Source organism: Leucoraja erinacea, chromosome 33, assembly GCF_028641065.1.
Source record: "Leucoraja erinacea ecotype New England chromosome 33, Leri_hhj_1, whole genome shotgun sequence".
NCBI classification, from domain to species: domain Eukaryota; kingdom Metazoa; phylum Chordata; class Chondrichthyes; order Rajiformes; family Rajidae; genus Leucoraja; species Leucoraja erinaceus.
In genome coordinates this window covers 7,936,382-7,957,697 of record NC_073409.1, presented here as the reverse complement: position 1 = coordinate 7,957,697, position 21,316 = coordinate 7,936,382, and positions in this window count along the sequence as shown.

Here is a 21,316-nt window from a genome sequence, read left to right as displayed (position 1 = left end):
CTACATTGCCAGTATCACACTCCTCTCTTTCTTCCAAAAGAATGGCAGTATTAATACATAATTTCCATTAAACATTTTCACCAATCATTCTTCTAATACTGGCAATTCCTGTATCACCACATGCTGGGGAATCTTAATGACCATTAAATGCAATGGAGAGAGCTTTGAATGAGATGCTAAATTGCTAACTAAAAAATAACCTTATCCCAACCCTAGGAAGATGCTTTATGGTCAAGAATTGCATGTTTTCACAAAATGGTGGTGCCCTATTAGGAAAATGCTGAACAATATCTGAATGCCACTAGGGGAAGCTAAAGGCACAAACATCACGCCACCCATTTCCCTCCAGAAATGTTGCCTGTCCCGCTGAGTTACTCCAGCATTTTATGTCTATCTCTGATGTAAATAGTCCTTGGTTCTGAAGTGTATGAGGGAGCAGGTAACCAGTGGCCACATGTTTTCTAGATTTACGTGATTTTTGAAGATGCATTTTCTCAGATTGGCAAAGCTGAATCTGGTGAATCTCCTCAACCTTGTCTTCATTGACGGGTGGGTTCCTGAGAAATGGGAGGTCCATATTTACCAGGATCTCAGCATGGATCTTGAATTGAAAGGGATGGTTTTGTGTGGAAAGGGGAGGTTTGTGACGGACCAGTTGTCTTCTGAATATTTTGTACAGGATTCACTCAATTGTTAACTTCAATAAAGATTTGAGCAATGACTCCAAGCTTGGTCTCTATGTATGGATAAAAGCAAATGTCAACGCATACTGCACCTGAAGCTATATATGTATTACTACCTAGAAGTATAGCTAAGATAATTGATGAAGTGAAGCAGCAGGCGTGGTGTACATGGACATTAGTAAGACTTTTGACAAGTCCCACAGGGTAGATTGGTCCAGAAAGTGAATGCACAAATGATCCATGACATATTGGAAAACTGGATTTAAAATTGGCTTGCTGAAGGGAGAAGGGGGGTAGTTGTGAATGGGTGTTTTTGTAACTGGAAATCTGTAACAAGTAGTGAACCTCAGATCAGTGCTGGGATCTATGTTGTCTGTAATATTGGATGAGAATATAGGGGTATGATCAGTATATTTGCTGGTGGGGTTATATATAGCAAATAAAGTTGTCTGATGATACAGCAGGATACAGATCAACTGGAAATATGGATGGAGAGGCCATGGGTGGATTTTAAATCAGGAAAGTTTGCAGGAGTACACTTTGGCAGTGTAGAGATGTTAAGAGCATTGATGTACTGAAAGACTTTGGGTCGCAAGGCCATGATTCCCTGAAAGTGGCAACACAGGCGTGGAAAGGATTAAAAAAACACTGCCTTTGGTATGGTTACCTTTATAGGCCAAGACATTAAATATGAGTTTGGACGTTATGTTGCAGTTGTACAACATTAGTTAGACCGCACTTACAATGAGAAGGCATTTAGTCAAGTTGTTGGATAGCAGGGGCATAGAGAGATACATGTCAAAAGCAGGCAAATGGCATCACAATCAGCCTGGTTGAGGTGTACTGGAAGGGTCTCTTACTGTGCTGTACGCTTCTATGATTCTATGTCTCACCTGTGGCAGAGTCTGGTATCGCACCTTGGCCTCATCAGCCACCTCCGAACCCATAGCACGAGAGTGTAAGCAAATCCTGCTCCACTCCAAGGGACTGCCTCAGACCGCTGGGCTCCGCAGGGTGTTGAATGTATCCTCAATAAGGATTGTATCATAATTGTATAATAGTTTATTATGGATATATGTTTGTATTGTATTTATGGTGGTGGGTTCTGGCTTGTTTTATTGTAGTGTAAATATTATTTTTTAATTAAAAAAAAAAAAAAAAAAAAGCTGGTTATCAACGGTGGAGGGCCCTACCCGAGCCAGCTGCCTGCCCCTTTTCCGGGGTTACGTCCGTGCCCGGGTGGGATTAGAAAGGGAATACGCCCTGTCTGTGGGCACCCTGAGGGAGTTCCGGGACCGCTGGGCTCCGCAGGGTGTTGAATGTATCCTCAATAAGGATTGTATCATAGTTGTATAGTAGTTTATTACGGATACATGTTTGTATTGTATTTATGGTGGTGGGTTCTGGCTTGTTTTATTGGAGTGTAAATATTATTTTTAATAATTGAATAAATTTTGTTGTAATAAAAAAAAAAAAAAAAAAGGGACTGCCTCAGAAGATGAAGATTTCTGAGGTAGAGGTGGGAGGCTTCTAGAAGTGGAAAAAAACAACAGTGGGAGAAGCATGTTAAGGGCTCCATTTTAATGGCAATCCATCAGTTTGTTTCTGAATTGCCACAGCTTTTGTGTACAAATGTCCGAAACCTTCAACCAGCTCTCAGCCAACGACTGTGTTCATTGAGATGGGGAGGGTGAGTGAAGAAAGGGAGAGATTATTTATTTCCTGCCTCGCACCTACTAAAATGCTCTGTACATAAAACGATTCAGGTCATTTCCCTGTGTATGTAATCTGAATCTGGTATTAGTATTGGTTTATTATTGTCACGTGTACTGAGATGCAGTGAAAAGCTATTTGCATGCCATCCTTGTCATCAGGAAAAAATGCTGGAATTTAAAAATGTTTATTTACACCCATCTTTTTCTGCAGACTTCTTCTGACTGCAAAAGATATGGCTAGAAGGTGGAGAAGGAATGCAGCACCCGTGCCTGTATGAGTGACAGTAGCCATCAATGACATTGTATGTCATGAGTCTTCAGTCACCAAATTAGAATTGGTCTTCAGCCTGAAACAGGAAAGAGTCTGAGCCACCCATGCAGAGGACAAAACTGACTTGGCTACAAAGGAGTAAGGATTTCAAAGACCCATATTGCTGTTTGTATATAATTATAACCGACCACCCTCTGTTACACTTGACACAATTTTCTCAATTACGTACATTCCAATAACCAGAACGTTCCTCCTTTTAACAGCTCATCAGTGAACAGCTGATTAATAACCCTCTCAACGCTATTCTCAATCCCACTGTATAATTCATTATAGTTCGCAACACATCTGCATATCTTAGACCATTACTCGTCACACACACACACAGAATAACCATTTACGCTGTTCTCTTATTTAATATTCACAAAGGAGCAGCAGCAGAAATAACAGTCATTGATCCAGATTTTCTCTCATTGTTTTCCCACTACTCCTCGGGGTGTGATTCTAATGCTTTACAGTAGCACGGAGACACAGCATGAATCTTAATGTCCTCCTTTAGCTGTGTAGCAGGCAGTTTCAATGTACCAGATGGGAACTGAACCACTGTGCGGTGATCACTACAACAAACACCACACTGAACATTGTACGCTGTTATGAACATTATGCACAGTACACCGTACACTGAACGGGATATTTTAAGAAACATTTAGACAGGTACATGGATACGATAGTTTTAGAGGGAAACCCTCACAGGCAGGTGCATGCACGCCAGGTTGATTTCATTTGTTGAGACAGGACCACGTGGACCACGTGAAGGTTGCAACTTCCACCCCACAGGGAGGTGAGAATAGTGTTGATGGGGCATGTCGGACGGCATGGGCAAGCTGTGCCGAACAGTCTGTTTCCACACTGTATACCTCTTATGACTCTATAACGGCAAGTGCTGGAATCTGATAAGTAAGCAAGATGATAATGTGAGCAGTTAGGTAGAGGTGAAAGACAGATGTCACCAGATGGGCACGAGATAGATAGACACAGGTAGTTTCATTTCCTTTTCAACTCTTACACTGACTGTCCATCCTCGGCATTTTCTATTGCCAGGGCAAGGCCCAACGCAAACTGGAAGAACAACATTTCATATTCCACCTGGTTAGGCTACAACTCGATCGTCAGAACATTCAATTGAACATTGGTCTGAAGAAGGTCCTGATCTGAAATGTCACCTTTCCATGTTCTCCAGAGATACTGCCTAACCTGATGTGTTACTCCAGCACTTTGTGGGTAAACCAGCATCTGTAGTTCCTTGTGTCTACATCGAATATTTCACCATCAGGTAACCCTTACCTCCTGTGTACCCCTCTCCCATTCCTTCTGATCCACTCTGTTCTCTTTCCCATATCCCCCACCAGCACCCCAACGTTACCATTCACCTACGTTAGGGGCAATTTACGGTGGCCAATTAACCTACCAACTCGCGCACTTTTGAGGTAATGGAGGAAACTGAAGCACCCAGAGGAAACCCATGAAGTCACAGAGAAGCCATGCAGACCCTAAGCAGGGAGCACTACTTCTTCTTGCGTATGGCGTGCACAGCCTAAAGTTGTTGGTCAACTTGTCCTATTTGATCTATTTGTTTGTGCACATCGTGTTGATTGCATTAGACGAATCAGGGTGGATCACGTGAAGGTTGCAATCTCCCACGCAGATAGCACTAGAGATGAGGATTAGACTTGGGTTGCTGGATTACAAGGCAGCAGCTCTACCAACTGCTCCACTATGTTGCCCTTTGGGAAGTGGCCCACATTTTCCACAGTCTCATCATCACTGTCAAGTATATATGCCTTTGAAACAATTAGTGTTTGGATCTCATTGGCCTCATGGCACTCCAGTCCCATGGAAGCCTACAGATCCTCCGCTCTGCCATCCAACAACACCCCAATCCATTAGAACTCTCCCACCCTTCACCCAACAGTCCCACCCAACAAACCCCACACAAACAGTGCTCCACCTACCAACCCCATCTCACCCAACAAAACCACATCCAAAAATTAATCCAGCCCACTTCTGAAAATCCCAATTATCAACCACTACCCACATCCTCAAATCCCACCAGGACACTCCACCCCACCCATGCACCCCATCTGCCCCTCAACAATCTCACCCTTCTCAACATACCACCCCTGCCCATAAACCTCCTCCCCTCCATAAAGCCCCCAACTCGACACATTCTCCCACACAGGACATATACCCATCCAAATCCACCACCCTTCCCTCCATATCCCTTCCGCCTTATATTTGCACATCAGCATCTGTTGCTTGTTCCAGATTTCACTACGTCTGTGTGAAAATGTTTTTCCTGATTTTGCTCCTGAGAAGCTCGGCTGCAGTTTTAATTCTCCTTTCCTGCATTTGATCCCACAATGGTGGTGCTAGTCTCTCCGTATCCAACATAAATAATCCTTCTAACATTTTAAACACCTCAATCAGACCTCCCTTCGGTCCTTTCCACTCGAGAGAAGACATCACATTTATTAACCCTGACCTCATAATTTACCACTTTGACTTTCGATATTATTCTGGTGACTCTCCACTGCGTTCTCTCCAAGGCCAATATATTTCTCCTGATGCTTGGTGTCTGGAACAGTAAACAGATCTCAGGAAATAATAGTCCTGGAACTAGTCAATAAATCATGCAGCATCTGTGGAAAAAGAAATGGTGACCATGTATCAGGTTGATGACGTTTCATCAATCTTCCAAACAGTTCACACCGAGACAAATGGGCTCCAGGGGTTGACTGATAAAGCCTACACAACTGAACTGTAACCCTCTCCCCTTGTACTGCAGCCTACTTGAAGTAAAAGCCCACAATCTGCTAACCTTCTGCTTTCTCACGCTGTCTGGTAGAGTTAATGATTTGTTATTGATATTGGTTTATTATTGTCATGTAGACTGAGACACAGTGAAATTATTTATTTTGCTTGCCATCCAGTCAAATTATACTGTGTATGAGCACAATTAATCCTTGCACAAATACAACTGGTAATGCAAAGAGTAAAACAGAATGCAGAATATAGTATTGCAGCTACAGAGGAACTGCAGAACAAAACAAGTGCATGGCAGCATCGAGGTAGGTTGGGAGTTCTGGACTCCACTCTTAACTTAAGAAAGGTCAGATGAGTAGCCTGATAATAGCAGGGAAGAGGCTTTTCCTAAGCCTAATGGTACAAGCTTTTATTTCTTTTTACATAAAGGGTATGGAATGAGCTGCTGGAGGACGTAGTTGAGGCAGTTACTATTGCTACATTTAAGAAACATTTGGACAGATACATGGATAGGTTTAGAGGGATGTGGACCAAACGCAGGCAGGTGGGACGTGAAAATGGGGCAAGGTGATCGGCATGGGCAAGTTGTGATGAAGGGCCTGTTCTCACACGGTATGACTCTGTGAATCTATCCATCTATAAAGTTGGCGTCTTTGGCAACATGCCAAATTGCATTAGATCTGTATGTATTCCCAAATCCTTTCACTGCTCTCTAGTACTGACATTCGAGATGTGTGCCGTGATGGACTGTGCTGGAATCTGGTGGTACATGCGTTCAAGTGGTTACACTCACTGAAGCCTCACTGGATCAGGCACTCACATGGAATTAGTGCTGCCTTGTGAGAGCTGTACAACTGAGCCTGGGAAAAAAATAGGCATTTTCTAAAGAGGTTTTTATCAAACATTTCTTAATGATTGGATGATAGCCGGCCCCAACAAGTTCACACATTGTGTGTCAGGTTATTAGTTTGACATTGACTGATAACCATTGGTAGTCCTCCTCTCAGGAATTAGGCAGGTCAATTTGTATTATTGATTGATCCCATTTATGCAGTTTTTGAAAATGTAGTTTACAGGGAAATGCTGTCCAAGAAATCAAAGGGGAAATCAATCCAATTATATTTGCTGTCGTTGTCAGTGAAGGTGATTTAGTTGCCATTTTGCAGACACAAGCAGAAACAAGTGAGCCCACTGGTTAACATTGTCCCAATTAATCTCCTACAGAACATTTGCATGTCACTATGGTTAACTTAGTCAAGTCCTGGCAGCAGCAGAGACCAAGGATATTGTCAATATCTTCAGACCCATCCACTGCCTGAGTAATGCATCCTCACAGATCCAATGACCTGGCTTTGATCCTGACCTCCAGAATTGTCTATGTGGAGTTTGCACAGTCTCCTTGTGATGGAGTGGATGTGAAAAGGATGTTTCCACTCGTGGAAGAGTCAAGGACCAGAGGCCATAACCTCAGAATAAAATAATGTCCCATTAGAAAGGAAATGATGAACAAGTTCTTTAGTGGGTGGGTGATAAATCTGTGGAATTCATTGCCATAGAGGGCTGTGGAGGCCAAGTCAATGGATATGTTTAAGGTGGAGATTGACAGGTTCATGATTAGTATGGGTGTCCGTGGTTAGGGGGAGAAGGCAGGAGAATGGGTTTGCGAGAGAAAGATGAATCAGCCACGATTGAATGGCGGATGGGCGGAATGACGTAATTCTGTTCCTATAACATAAACTTATGATCATGTAGAAACAAAGGTGCTGGGTTACACTAAAGGACACATAGCGTCACAAGCCGAAACGTTACATATTCATGTTTTCCAGAGATGCAGCTTGACCTGCCGGATTGCTCCAGCACTTTGTATCCTCTCCATAATCATGTTAGTTTTCTCCGGGTGCTCCCGTTCCCTCCAGCATCCCAAAGCTGAGCAAGTTAGCAGGTTAATTGTCGACTGTAAATACACCATGAGTAAGTGGGCAGCAGGAGAACCATTGGGGAATTGTTGGACAGGTGAAAGAGAATAGGTTACATGGAAATAAATGTGTGAATTGGATTAATGGACTACTTAGTGTAGGCACAGACTTGATGGGCCGAATGGCCTTCTATCTTATAAATATGAAAGCTCAGTGGACAACACATCCATGTAATGCCTGTACCAAGTGTATTGGTTCACTGTGTTCTCTGCATCTTCTCAACCCATCCATTCCTTGGGTTTTCAACTTTCAGTTGAGGAAATCTATGTTGAACTATGTAACTGCTTCAATGCCTTTGGAAGATATGTGCCACTTTGCCGCATAGCCTAATTTGTGATGTGGCTCTGTTGGTTCTATGGGTGTGCCTTTAACCTTTCAACTTCAGCGGACTGAGCTTAGAAGTGTTATTGTCAAGAGGGAGCAATGAGCTGACGTTTTGGCCAGTGACATTGCTTTGTTATTGTGCCAGTGAGTCTCTCTATTGCAAGGATAGTCTTGTGTATGTAGCACCTCAGATCAATTTACACCTAATTAATGTCACGTTGTAACTCAAAAGGCTTTCCATTTTCAGATCTGTATAATATTTTCAAAACAGAGATCAGTGCCATGTCAGAGTTTTGTGTTTGCAAATATCTTGACACATAAGTGGACGCATGCACCCACAATGGAAATTCAAGCATGTGAAGCGGTCACAATTTTGCCCATTGCCTGTTTTGAATTTCTTATCTGTGCAGCTTGCAATGTGCAAATTAGTTGATTTCAGCAACACTTGATGGGTGAGAAAAGTAGCAGATTCAAAACTGCTGCTTACACTATTTTAAACCAGGTCGAATTTGTTCATTTCACTGGGTTGGGTGATGTTAACAGTATAGATTGAAGTGCTGCATTGTACTGTGTGAATGACACATTCAAGTTTCCACTCTCAAGATCAATTGATTTCCTTGGTCACAATTTCACGCAGTGTTTTTTTTCGTGTAGAAGACCTCATCCCTGAGCCTTATGCCCCTGTCCCACTTAGGAAACCTGAACAGAAACCTCTGGAGACTTTGCGCCCCACCCAAGGTTTCCGTGCGTTTCCCGGAGGTTTTTGTCAGTCTCCCTACCTGCTTCCACTACCTGCAACCTCCGGCAACCACCTAAAACCTCCGGGAACCGCACCATCCATTGATCCGGGTTGCTCCTCAGTGATGGGGCCTCAGAGAAGAACTTGGAGATCAGGATTTCACCTTCCAATGAAGTGGCTGCAATTTGCACTTTTTAAACTATTCACAGAAAGGAATAACCTCAATCTGTCACATTCCCACTGCCTGTTCCATGGGAGATAAATGCACCTAAAAGGAGGTGATGTCACGTCTCTCATGACCTCTGCATTGACCTTTGGGCCAGTAGTCAACACAAAGGACACCAAAGTGGCGTCAATGGGTTTGATATCCATGACGTACTCTGTGCACAATGCTTGCTCAGCCTTCTGGAACTCAAATCTTCCACTCAAATTATGTGCAAATTAACAAAAGAAAGTTTGCGCAACAGAGTAAATCACTTTCTCATTATAGTTGCACATGCATGATTATTGCAGTGAGGTAGCACTAATCACGTTAGTGGTCAGTGACAGGTTAATGGACTCCAGTAAGTTAAACTGACCCGTGTGACAATTCAATTAATACCGCAAGTCTGCTTTGTTTACAGTGATCAGGTTGCCTTTGAAAGTATGTTATCAGTATGTTCAGAATAAATGTAGTATTGAGCATCTGTTTGTTTTCCTCTAAATGTATGTTATCTGTACGTTCAGAATAAGTGCAATATTGAGCAACATATTTCATTAGTTGATGTGACCTTTCCAACCTGCTGCTGATCACACAGCTGTTACACCGAGCAATGTGAGCTCAAAATACCCTCTGCCTTTGATCGGGAAAAATCAATGGTATAGGAAGATAATTGCAAGTGCTCATTACTGCTCTGGTTGTAATTTTGCAGGTTTGGCATAAAGTTGCGGCTTGTTGCTTATGAAAAGATCACCGTGGGCTGGCTAAATTGCTTTAACTCTGATCTTGATAGAAGAGCAGGTTTAAACTATAGCAGTGGCTGCGATTTTACAGCCAATTTGCAGTTGCTGAATCTTCACCTTTGGAAAATGGATTTGCATAAATCTGCAATAACTAGAGACATTTTAGAAATGTAACGTGTCGCAAATCCGTGGAAAACATGAAGTGCGTTCCTTTGTTCAGTATATTATGGGAAATGCATTTAGTCCAAACATTAGTGACAGGATGGATATCTTGTGTGATCAATTGGTTAGTTTACAACATTTATGATGGGACATGCAGCTTTATCTTAATTCAATCCATGTGATATTTCATGTTGTGATGTAAGCCATGACAGAAAAGATGAAAATATATTCAGGGACGTGTAATTATGATGAATAAGGATATTCAAAAACGTAGTAAAGAATCATATTTTAATTTGTTTTTTTAATTATTCATTTTTGGTATCTGTACACTGCCCACAGATGAGATTTGTTGTCTGTCGATAAGAATATAAAATTATGATAGGCATAGATAGAGTAGACCAAATTTCTTTCCCAGGGTGGAAATATCAAAGACCAGACGACATAGCTTTAAGGTGAGAGGGGCAAAGTTTAAAGCACGGACGGTGGCAAATGCCTGGAACGCACTGTCCAAGGTGATGATAGAGGCAGATTTAATAGTGGCATTTAAGAGGCTTGTAGATAGGCACATGGACATGCAGGGACTGAAGGGATATAGACCATGTGAAGGCAGATGAGATTAGTTTGCATGCCATCCAAACAGATCAGATATTCCATGCATAAATCCAATCATCAAACTCAAGTACAATAGTTAAAGGGGAGGAAACAGAGTGCAGACTATAGTTCTACTGTACACTTACAGGTAGAAAAGAGATTTAAAAGAGTAGAGTGATTGGATCAGTTGGTAGTAATCCTTCTCTGAGAAGTACATGCAGAGAGTCACCATTCTCTGGCACCAGAGAAGTATAAAATCATCATTCTTAAGAACCAGAGGGTGTAAGTTTAAGGTGAGAGTTAATCGGAACATGAGAGACAACTTTTTCACATAGAGGGTGGTGGGTATATGCAACGAGCTTTCAGATGATAACATTTAAAATACATTTGGATAGATACATCGATAGAAAGATTTAGAGGGCTTTGGGTCAAAAACAGGCAAATGGGACTAGTTTGGATTGGCATCTTGGTTGGCATGGATGAGTTGGGCCAAAGGGCCTGTTTTCCTGCTGTACATCTCTATGGTTCTATAATGTCACACATTGTTTCACCCTGCATGAAAGGCTGGGCAAGTGTCAACCAGTGCAACGTGCTGTCATTGGAGCTGACAGCTGGGCAGACCTTCTCAACAATGACTAAACGCTGTCAGTGCTGTAGAGGCCATGAATAAAGATAACCTTTCCTGACAAAGCAATTCACCATCGACTTTAATGAAACCCACACGAAATACGATGCACATCGAATATAAATTGGAAAATTACTTCCGCAGCTTGGAAATATGTATAAGAAAGCATAGCATTCAGCTGAGCAATCAAGAAGGAAAAGTTCTACTCAATTCCATAATATATTGCTTAAAGTCAGTAGATTCTCTCTGTGAGATGGCAAGAACTCGTAGTGGGGGATGCAGCAAAATTAGACGGATGCAGTCATTTTAATAGTACAGTGAAACCTCATTAATCCAGACACTTGGAACATTGATGATGCCGAACTAGCAGATTTTTCAAATGATTGGATGTTATTTGAGACATGGACTGGTACAGGCAACAATATCTGCCAGCCACCATGCCAATTTACACTGCACCTGCATCTTGCCTCACCACTCTTACCTCACATATCATTGTCACCATCTTCACAAGTGTATTTTTAATGCTTTTTTTCCCCTGTTGTGGGCCTAGCCATCCCCATCCCTAGCTGTCTTGAGTAGATGCTGGTGAACCATCTTTGTGGACTGCTGCAGTCTTTGTAGTGGAGGTACATCCAGCTCTGTTGAATAGAAGCACTGCTGTTTGTGGATGGTGCACAATGCAGCCACTGTGTTCGAGTGGCGACAGAATGAATATTAGGTGTAGGAAGGAACTGCAGATGCTGGTTTATACCGATGATAGACATGAAATGCTGGAGTAACTCCGCTGGTCAGGCAGCATCTCAGGAGAAAAGGAATAGGCTACGGAATCCTTCTTATGAATATTTATGGTGAAGATGGACGCAAAAGTTTGGAGAAACTCGGCAGGAGAGGCATCATCTCTGGAGAGAAAGAATGGGTGATGTTTCGGGTTGAGACCCTTCTTCAGACCGGGCCAGGCAGCATCGCTGGAGAGAAGAAATCGGTGACATTTTGGGTCGAGACCCTTTTTCAGATATGGCAGGGAGATGGCGGTACAGAGATAAAATGTAGTCGGAGACAATAATTAATTAAATTCAATTACCCTTTAGTATCATTGAAACATGCAAGTTTTGAACAAAATTTCGTTCCTGCAGTCATAACAGCAAAAAAAAGACCAAAACACACAATTAACACAATTCCACATAAACATCCATCACAGTGAATATCCAAACACCTCCTCACTGTGATGGAAGGCAAAAGTCTTATCTCTTCCCTGTCCTTTGCTCTTCTCCCGCGGTCAGGCAGCCAAACTGCATGTCCAGGCGATGGTAAGTCCTGCGACCTGCTCCCGAAATTAAAGCCCCCGGCAGGCGATGTTAAGTCCCGCGACCATTTAAGCCGCGCTGGGCGATGTAAGGCCCTGCTCTGGACCGATTCAAAGCAAACATTTTGTTTCCATCTGAGTAAATCGTAAAATTTCCCTAATATGTGTAGGATAGTGTAAAATACAGGGATGGCTGGTCGTTGCAAATTCAGTGGGCCGAATGGCCTGTTTCCGTGGTGTATCTCTAAACTCAGGGAGGCGGTACAGGAGCCTCAGGTCTCGTACTAGTAGGATGAGGAACAGCTTCTACAACAACACTATCACATTGCTGAACTCGGAGTCCCGCCGATAGATTTCTCCAGTCTCTCCGTCCATATTGTTTGCTTATTCTGTATTTTTATTTCTATATTGCACTATTACTACGGACTGACGCTAAACTGCATTTCGTTGTACCCATACTTGTATTTGTGCAATGACATTAAAGTTGAATTGAATTGAACTATACCAAACTAAACATATTCACGCGCGCATACCTGTGAGTGATCTAGAAGTTCTAGTGCAACAAGGTAGGTGGCTGGTTTACTCATGGGCCAGCAGTGTTGGAGCCTCAGTCTTAGTCCACAACATGATATTGTGCTCATTTCAAAATTTTAACAACCAATTTATACCCACGTATATGAGGAAAATGTCGAAATTCTGAAACTAATGATTGTTCTTGGTTATCCCCGGAACATTTGTACGGATAATTTATCCCATCCTGTATCATTGCTCCACACTGTCAATTTATTTTGCTCATTTCTAATATCAGCACCTTGTTTTTCCTCTTTGCTTTCACCGGTTCCCTTATTGCTTTCTGCAGCTCCTCATGCTGTCTGAACAGTTAGGATTGACTTTCTGACTTCCTGCTAACACATCAAATCCCTTATAGCTGACTTTTGCTCAGCACCATCTGGCCAGTCCGTTAATTGCAGACTGTCTTTTATGTTTCTCTTTTGATGGGACAGATCCATCCGTTCACAGGTTCCCCTAATTGCTCCACTCCTGCTCATCTCATCGTGGTGATGTTTGATTCTCAGATTTGCCATGTTATAAATCACTACATTATTACATTCCTTCTCTCCGCAGATGCTGCCTGTCTCGCTGTGTTACTCCAGCATTTTGTGTCTATCTTTGGTGTAATCCAGCATCTGCAGTTCCTTCATACACACCAGGATTATTATTACACTTGTGTTAGAAAATGCAATGGTGTATTCTCAGTCCTCGGCTTTGAAAGTAATTTATTTTGCTACGCTCCACTTTCCCCGAATATTGGCTGCAGAATTCCATCTGCACACAGACTGCAGACTGAACAAAATGAGTTTGTAATGTGCCCTCACTGTACAGTTTTTTGCGGCTCGAACTTCATCCACTTTCCAAAGTGATGGATCCCAACAATATTCCAACAGACAGCTGTGGAGCCAAGTCAGTGGATATTTTGTAGAAGAGAGACAAATTCTTAATTAGGAGAGTTGTCTGGAGTTATGGGACAAGGGGAGAATAATGGGGTTGAGAGGGAAAGATAGATCAGCCATGATGGAGTGGCGGAGTAGACTCGATGGGCCAAATGGCCTAATTCTGCTCCTAAAACGTATGCACATTTATAGTTTCTGCAAGAAAATCTTTTTTGTTTTTCAGATTTTTTTTAAATTGCAAGTAAAACATTTCGAGAATATTTCGAAAATATACCCTGAAAATTTCGAAGCCAATATTGTTGTTAACTAACAGCTGTAAACACCGTCTGGTTTCAGAGTCCAATATAATATTGGGTTGTGCATTTTCACATTGATTTGTACTGCCAGTCTGGATCGTTTAAATAAATCCGATATTTATTAATTATGCAGCATGTGGGCTAGCAACCAATATCCTTACACAGTGCCCACATGTCAGGAGCCATCTGCTCTCACTCCAACTTCTTGTCAAATTCAGCTTTCCCTCTGGCACTGAATCAATTTCTAATCAAAGATTTCAAAGGTTTCAAAGGTCTTTTATTGTCACATGTACCAATTAAGGTACAGTGATCTGCGAAATATCATACAGCCATATGGAAAAAAAAGCAACAAGATACACAACTACATAAAAGTTAACATAAACATCCACCACAGTGGATTCCCCACATTCCTCATTGTGATTGAAGCCAAAAAAGTTAAATCTTCTTCCTCTTTATTCTCCCGTGGTCGGGGCAGTCGAATCATCCGTCGGGGCAATTGAAACTACCGCAGCCAGTGGTCAAAGCCCCCATGTCGGGGTGGTCAAAACTCCCGTGGCTTGGAGTTTCCGAAGTCGGTCTCTGACCAGAGATCGCGGGCTCCATGATGTAAGTCCGCAAGCACCCGTGGTTGGAGATCTGAGGTCGATCTCAGGCAAAGAGATCGCAAGCTCCGCGATGGTAAGTCTGCAGGCGAGCGCGGTGGAGCTCTCGAAATCAGTTTCCAGCAAAGGCCACCAACTCCTCGATGTTAGGCCGCAGTGCGGACCGAGATACGATGCAGAATAAAGATCGCATCTCTGTCGAGGTAAGAGATTGGAAAAAGTTTCCCCCAACAACCCTCACCCCCCCGTGGACTTGATGGGCTGAAGGGCCTGCTTCCACACTGTACACTGTATTGCTAGACTAAACTAAAGTGCAAAGTTCCTACTTAAAAGAATAATGGGCGCTTTGTTATCGTCTTGCTTGAAGATCAGGTATTTCCATCATGAAATAACCTGGTTCTAACCTTCTTTAGAAAACCTTTTGTCAATGTGACACTTGTGAATTCAACTTATCAAGTGTGATGTGCACTACAAACAACATTTACATTCACACCTAAAGGTAGTTGAACTCACACACACTTCCACAGACACAGACACACACGCTCACATTCAATGGTATACACTTTCACATGTATTGATGCACGCTTTTACATGCACTGACACACACTTACACAAACACTGACACACACCTGCACACACACTAACATACATTTACACAGACACTGATAAAACGTTTACATGCACTGATATGCACTTTCACAGACACTGACACACACATTCACGTGTACAGACACACACTTTTACAAGCACTACCACACACTTACACACTCATACACACTTTCACAGACACGGCACAATTACATCAAACTGCAAATTCTCAAGTCACCCATCACATGTGGAGAGAGAAGCGGAGCTAATTGCACATCATCTTATCAAATGAATTGGTAAATATGTCTAACTTGGCTCTGTTCCCTCAGGCCTGGATTATTTCAAAATGTGTTGACAAAAAGTGTGATATTTGTTTGGACTTCATTTAATTCATTTCATATTTCAGCTCTTTTCATATTAAATCTGGTGAGTCATCTCCTTTCTCGTCCCATGTAATGTCCCCCTGGTAAATATTGGCAGCAAAGTCATTTCATACTTCTGTTTTCTTATTTTTTACCACATGATTTCTCCTGTCTAATTCTCCACAACTTTTTATTGATGTGTCTGCAGAATATTTTGTACGATTTCCTTTATATTCCTTGATAAGAACGAGTGGCGCAGCAGGTAGAGCTGCTGCCTCACAGCGCCAGAGAGCCGGGATCAATCCTGACCTCGGATGCTGCCTGTGTGGAGTTTGCACGTTCTCACTGTGCAAACTTGACTTCCTGCAGGTGCTCCAGCTTCCTCCCACATCCTAAAGACTTGTGGGTTCATTGGTAAATTGGTCTCTGTAAATTACCCCTCGTGTGTAGGGAGTGCATGAGAGATTGGGACAACATAAAACTAGTATGAATGGGTGATTGATGGTCAGTGTGGACTCAGTGGGCTGCAGAGTCTATTTCCATGCTGCATCTCAAAACTAAACTAAGTCTTATTTCATTATTCCTCTTTTATTTTCTGACATTAATTTTCACCTTTTCTCCAGCAGTTCGCCTGCCCATATGGTTTGTATATACCTTTGTGGCACCCTCAATACTTCATTTGGTCTTTGTGTCATGAACTGGTTTTAATTTGTTTATTTTGTTTCCGGTGGAAAACATTTTCCCCAGACTGTTTTTATTGCTTTTGGCCTTTCGAGCCAGCACCGCCATTCAATATGATCATGGCTGATTATCTAAAATCAGGACCCTGTTCCAGCTTTTCCCCCCATACCCCTTGATTCCTTTAGCCAAAAGAGCTAAATCTAACTCCCTCTTGAAAACATCCAGTGAATTGGCCTCCACTGCCTTCTGTGGCAGAGAATTTCACAGATTCACAACTTTCTGGGTGAAAAAGTTTTTCCTCATCTCAGTCCTAAATGGCCGACCCCTTATTGACGCCTGGTTCTGGACTCCCCCAACATTTTTCCTGCATCTATCCTGTCCAATCCTTTAAGAATTCTATAAGATCTCTCCTTCTAAATTCCAGTGAATACAAGCCCTATCGACCCATTCTTTCATCATATGTCAATACCCTTGTTTGTTTTATATTGGCAAGTGCACAGGAGGGAACTGCAGATGCTGGTTGACACTGAAGATAGTCACAAAATACTGGAGTAATGCTCACGCTCATATTTCATTTGGGTAGCTTACAACCCAGCAATATGAATGTTGACTTTTCTAACTTCAAGTAGTCCTTGCTAATCCTCTCTCCACCCCTCCCCCATCTTAGTTATCTGACCAATTTGACTGTCCTTCTGATTAAACATTATCTATGTATGCCTCATTGTCACCATCGCCTAGTTCTATTCTACATTTTCCTTGAACTCTCGCATTTGAGCTCTCCTTTTCACACCTTACCCTTCCATACCTCTCTCCCCTGAATTTCAGTCTGAAGACGGGCTTTGACCCGCAGCGTCACCCATTATCTCTATCCAGAGATGCTGCCTGATGTGCTGTAACGCAAACATTTTGTGCTTATATTGGCAAATTCAATTCTCACCCCGTCTAAGTCGAATTGCTCCAATCTTATCGGTGTTCATCTTTATTTTATCTTAAAACACAAAATGTCAAGTTGACAATTACTTACAGGTCCTCCCTATTTTCACTTCTTATCGGTTCTGGTTGATTTCTTGTTATTAGAAACATCCTCCCTTGTTGAGTGTATGACATACTGAGTTGACAACCAGTCAATGTACTCCACTCTCCCATCCATTCCTCTTCTGGTCAATTAATTTCAAGTGTTTGAAAGTCTACGTGAGAATTTAATGTTTCTTTCCTTACTTTTGCATCTCCACTTTCCTCCCACTAACTTGACCCCCCTTATCTATTCTGCACAGAACATCCTCAAGGAACTAAAAAAAATGATCTTGATAAATCCATGTTGACTGCTGAATCATCTTATTGCTTTCAACTCATTCTGTTATCATTTATTTCATTGTATATTTCCATCATTTTCTCCACCACAGATGTGAGGCTACGGGTAGAGTATGGTCACACTTACTGCCCACCATACCACAGGAACAAACGCAGAACATACAGAAGGTGATAACTAGAGGATCCACTATCTCAGAACTCTGAGCAGGTAATCATCAATACCTGCGGATCAATTGGATTTTAGGTTTACCAGCTTCTCCAGTGCTAATTTCTAACTAATACCTAGCGACAGCAGTTTTCACTAAACAACTGATTATCCTCATACATCCAGCAAGTTTTATTAAATCCCTCTGCCATTTCCTTATTCTGTATTATAAATTCTCTTCTCTGACTCTAAGCACTCTCCACTTGCCTTTGCTCATCTGTTCCTTTTTACGACCCATAAAGACTTTTACTATCTGTTTTATGTTTCTCGACAGTCTACTCTCCCATTCTTACTTGCTTTTCTCCCAGTCCTCGAGCCTATTGCAGTCCCAGCAATTGTATAAGCCTCCTCATTCGATTCAATACTACCTTTAATTTGTAAGAAGGAACTGCGGATGCTGGTATAATCCGAAGAAAGACACAAAAAGCTGGAGCAACACAGTGGGACAGGCAGCATCTCTGGAGAGAGACAGAATGGGTGACGTTTCGGGTCAAGACCCTTCTTCAGACGGGTCTTTAATTTTTTTAATCTTTAATTTCTTTGGTCAACCTTGGGTACATCACTTTTCCTTTGGGGTTATTTTTGCTTGTGAGGAATTTTTCACAGCTTATTTCTTTGCATCTCCACTGTCTCAATTTATCATCCCAAACAACCACATTCATCTTCCCTTCGTACCTTCAGAATTTCCTTAGTTTAGATTTTACTTGCATTACATCACTTTGAAATCCATAGTAGAGTCGCATCACATTGCAGTTACTCTCCACCCTTGAAGGCTGCTTGACAAGAATATTATCAATCAACCTTTCTCATTGCACAAAACAAGGTCAAATATTTATTTTATAAAGCTGCACCGTTAATCTCCTGCCCTTACATTTTACACCCAGGCTAATAGTAATAAAATACACATCCGTCACCGACTATCCTACCTGTGCTGCCACCTTCAGAGATCCTTGGACTTGTTTGCCAAAGTCCTTCTGTTTTTGCCCTACCATTCACTTGCATGATCTGATCTCCTCTCTGAATCCCTCTCCCCACCCCTCTGCACTTCTCTCTGCAATCACCTTTGTTCCTTCTTTGTCTACCCCACAGTAAATAAAACACCCACCTGCCATCCACGGTATGCAGCCATCGTGATAATGCTCATGCATTGTTTAGTTTATTGTTTATTGTCACCTGTACCGAGAAGCTTTTGTTGCATGCTAACCAGTCTGCGGAGAGACATAGGATACAGACAAAGATTCCCATCTCAACATTCCTGTACTTTGCGATCTTGTGTGTGGGCACATTTAATCATCTCAAATCATTTTATCTCCAGTTGGACAGACAGTGATTCACATGGACTATCTGAATGACACAGGGTCCTCCCTCCTGGATAGCCACAGAATGCTGGAGTTACTCAGCGGGACAGGCAGCATCTCTGGAGATAAGGAATGGGTAACGTTTCGGGTTGCGACATCTTCTTCAAACTGATGTTAGGAGATACGACCATGTCCTCCCTCCTGATATCTGCTCCATCGACTGAGACACCAAAGGAGTTTAATCACCAAAGTGAAGTTATGTTTGGTGCCTGTCCACGCACTGGATGGAGCCAAAAGCTTTTTCTGCCTTCCCATCCTCTCTGCCTGAGTTTCTTTACAAGCTGGCTGCTCTTACTGAGCGAAATTTAGAGACCACTTGAAAATAATCCCCTCTTCATCTTGGGAAGTAGTTGAGTTCAAAAGTCCGGAGGAAATTGTAGGAAACGCTTAGTTTTCTTTACTTTTATCTAGATTTGTTGTAGCTTTGTTGTAAGGTTTCCTATTGTGCAAAGCAGTCTGTAAGGCTTGTTGCATTGCTACCTAATAGACTGAGCCAGAGGCCTGGTCCTTCCAGACATCTCTCTCATTTGAGGCTGCCACTGGGTGCACCAAAGGTTCTTCCACAGCCTGGGAGACCAGCAGCAGAGCGATACAGCATGGAAACAAGCCCTTCAGCCCAACTTGCCCGCACTGACCAAGATGCCCCATCTACTCTAGTCCCATCTGCCTGTGTGTGGCCCATATCTTTCTAAACCTCTCCTATCCATGTACTTGTCCAAATTGTCCACTGAGGCAAAGGCTGGCTGGGTCATCCATCCCTCCAGTAGTGAGGTGATCGATGGCTTGATGGACTGCTGGCAAGTCCAGTCAGTTTTGTGGTTGTCTTCCAGGTCTGCACAAGTACTTGAGAGTCTTCAAGGTACAACTTGGTTCTTGGTTTCTTGGTCCTCCAAAATATTCCAAATGGAATTTAAACTGGAGGTGGTGAAGAGAGGACTTAAGCCAGAAAGGGTTATTGGGAAGAAAGAGCTACTTTAAATTTAGTTGCATCTGGTTGGGTATCTATAGTTGGGTGGAGATTATTCCATGCTTTAATTGTGCGGGGGAAGAACAAATTGCTGTACACATCTGCCTTTGTAGCTGGGATCACAAATTGGATCGAATGCCCTCATCTGCTCCTAATTGGTTTTGGTTTGGTGCAGGTCTTGTAGTCTATGTCGAGCTGACCATTTAACATTTTGTAAAAACAGGTCAAACGGTGAGCTTCACGTCTGTCTTGGGGAGGGTTCCACCCCAGAGAATTCAGAAGTTTGGTGACACTGGCTTCTCTCTCATAGGTGTTAGTAACAAATCGAGCTGCCTGTCTTTGGACACGTTCGGACACAACAGAAGTCTTTATTACATTACTTTAATGCTGTCAAACAAAAGTGTTGGAGAAACTCAGCGGGTGCGGCAGCAACTATGGAGTGAAGGAAATAGGCAACGTTTCGGGCCGAAACCTTTGACAAAATGGCTGCCCACAAAGATTGTCTACAGACGGGATAACTATATAGAGAACATCTCCCTTTGTCCTGTACAGCACCATCTGCTGCACGGGAGGAGCAACGGGTCCTCCCACCCTACACAGTCCACCCCACACAAACATCACAGTCAGTCTGATCTGAGAGGAAGGGAAGTCCGCCAGTAACACAGTCACAGTTGGTCAAACAGTCAGACACTTGTCCCCTTGCATTCTCATAACTTGTTCACTTCTCCAGCACACTGTCTCCAATTCTGTAGATTCAATTAGAGTCGTAGAGTCATACAACATAGAAACAGGCCGATCAACCCAACTTGCCCATGCTGGCCAAGATGCCCATCCATACTAGTTGCGTTGTATTCACATTTGCTATTTTTCTGCCCAGTGGACCAGGCCATCAGCATCCTCCTGCAGTCCCTAACCATTCCTCCTCAAGCACTCGGCCAACTTTGGTATCAAGCCCCCCGATACATAGATCTAACTCAGTAATGTATATTATACAAAGCGCTGTGTTGATGTTGAGACCTATGGAACCCATTATCACCAGCTTCCAATTACCATAACCCGAACAGTTGGCACTCCTTGTCCCTCTCGCTGACCCAGTTTTACTGATCCTGATCCCATGGGCTTTGAATTTCTTGACCAGCCTGGCATGTGGATCTCATGAAAAGCCTTGCTAAAATTCCTGCCCAGCTTCACTTATAAAGGTGTCACAAATTAACATCTTTCTCGTGTTCATTTGTTCAGCCGCTGACAGTTTAAGTTCTTTCCACAAATTGTAATCTCCTAAAATTAAGTTCAAATGGCTGCCATGGCACTCCTATCAATCTGGCCAGCTGGCACGGCAAGGAA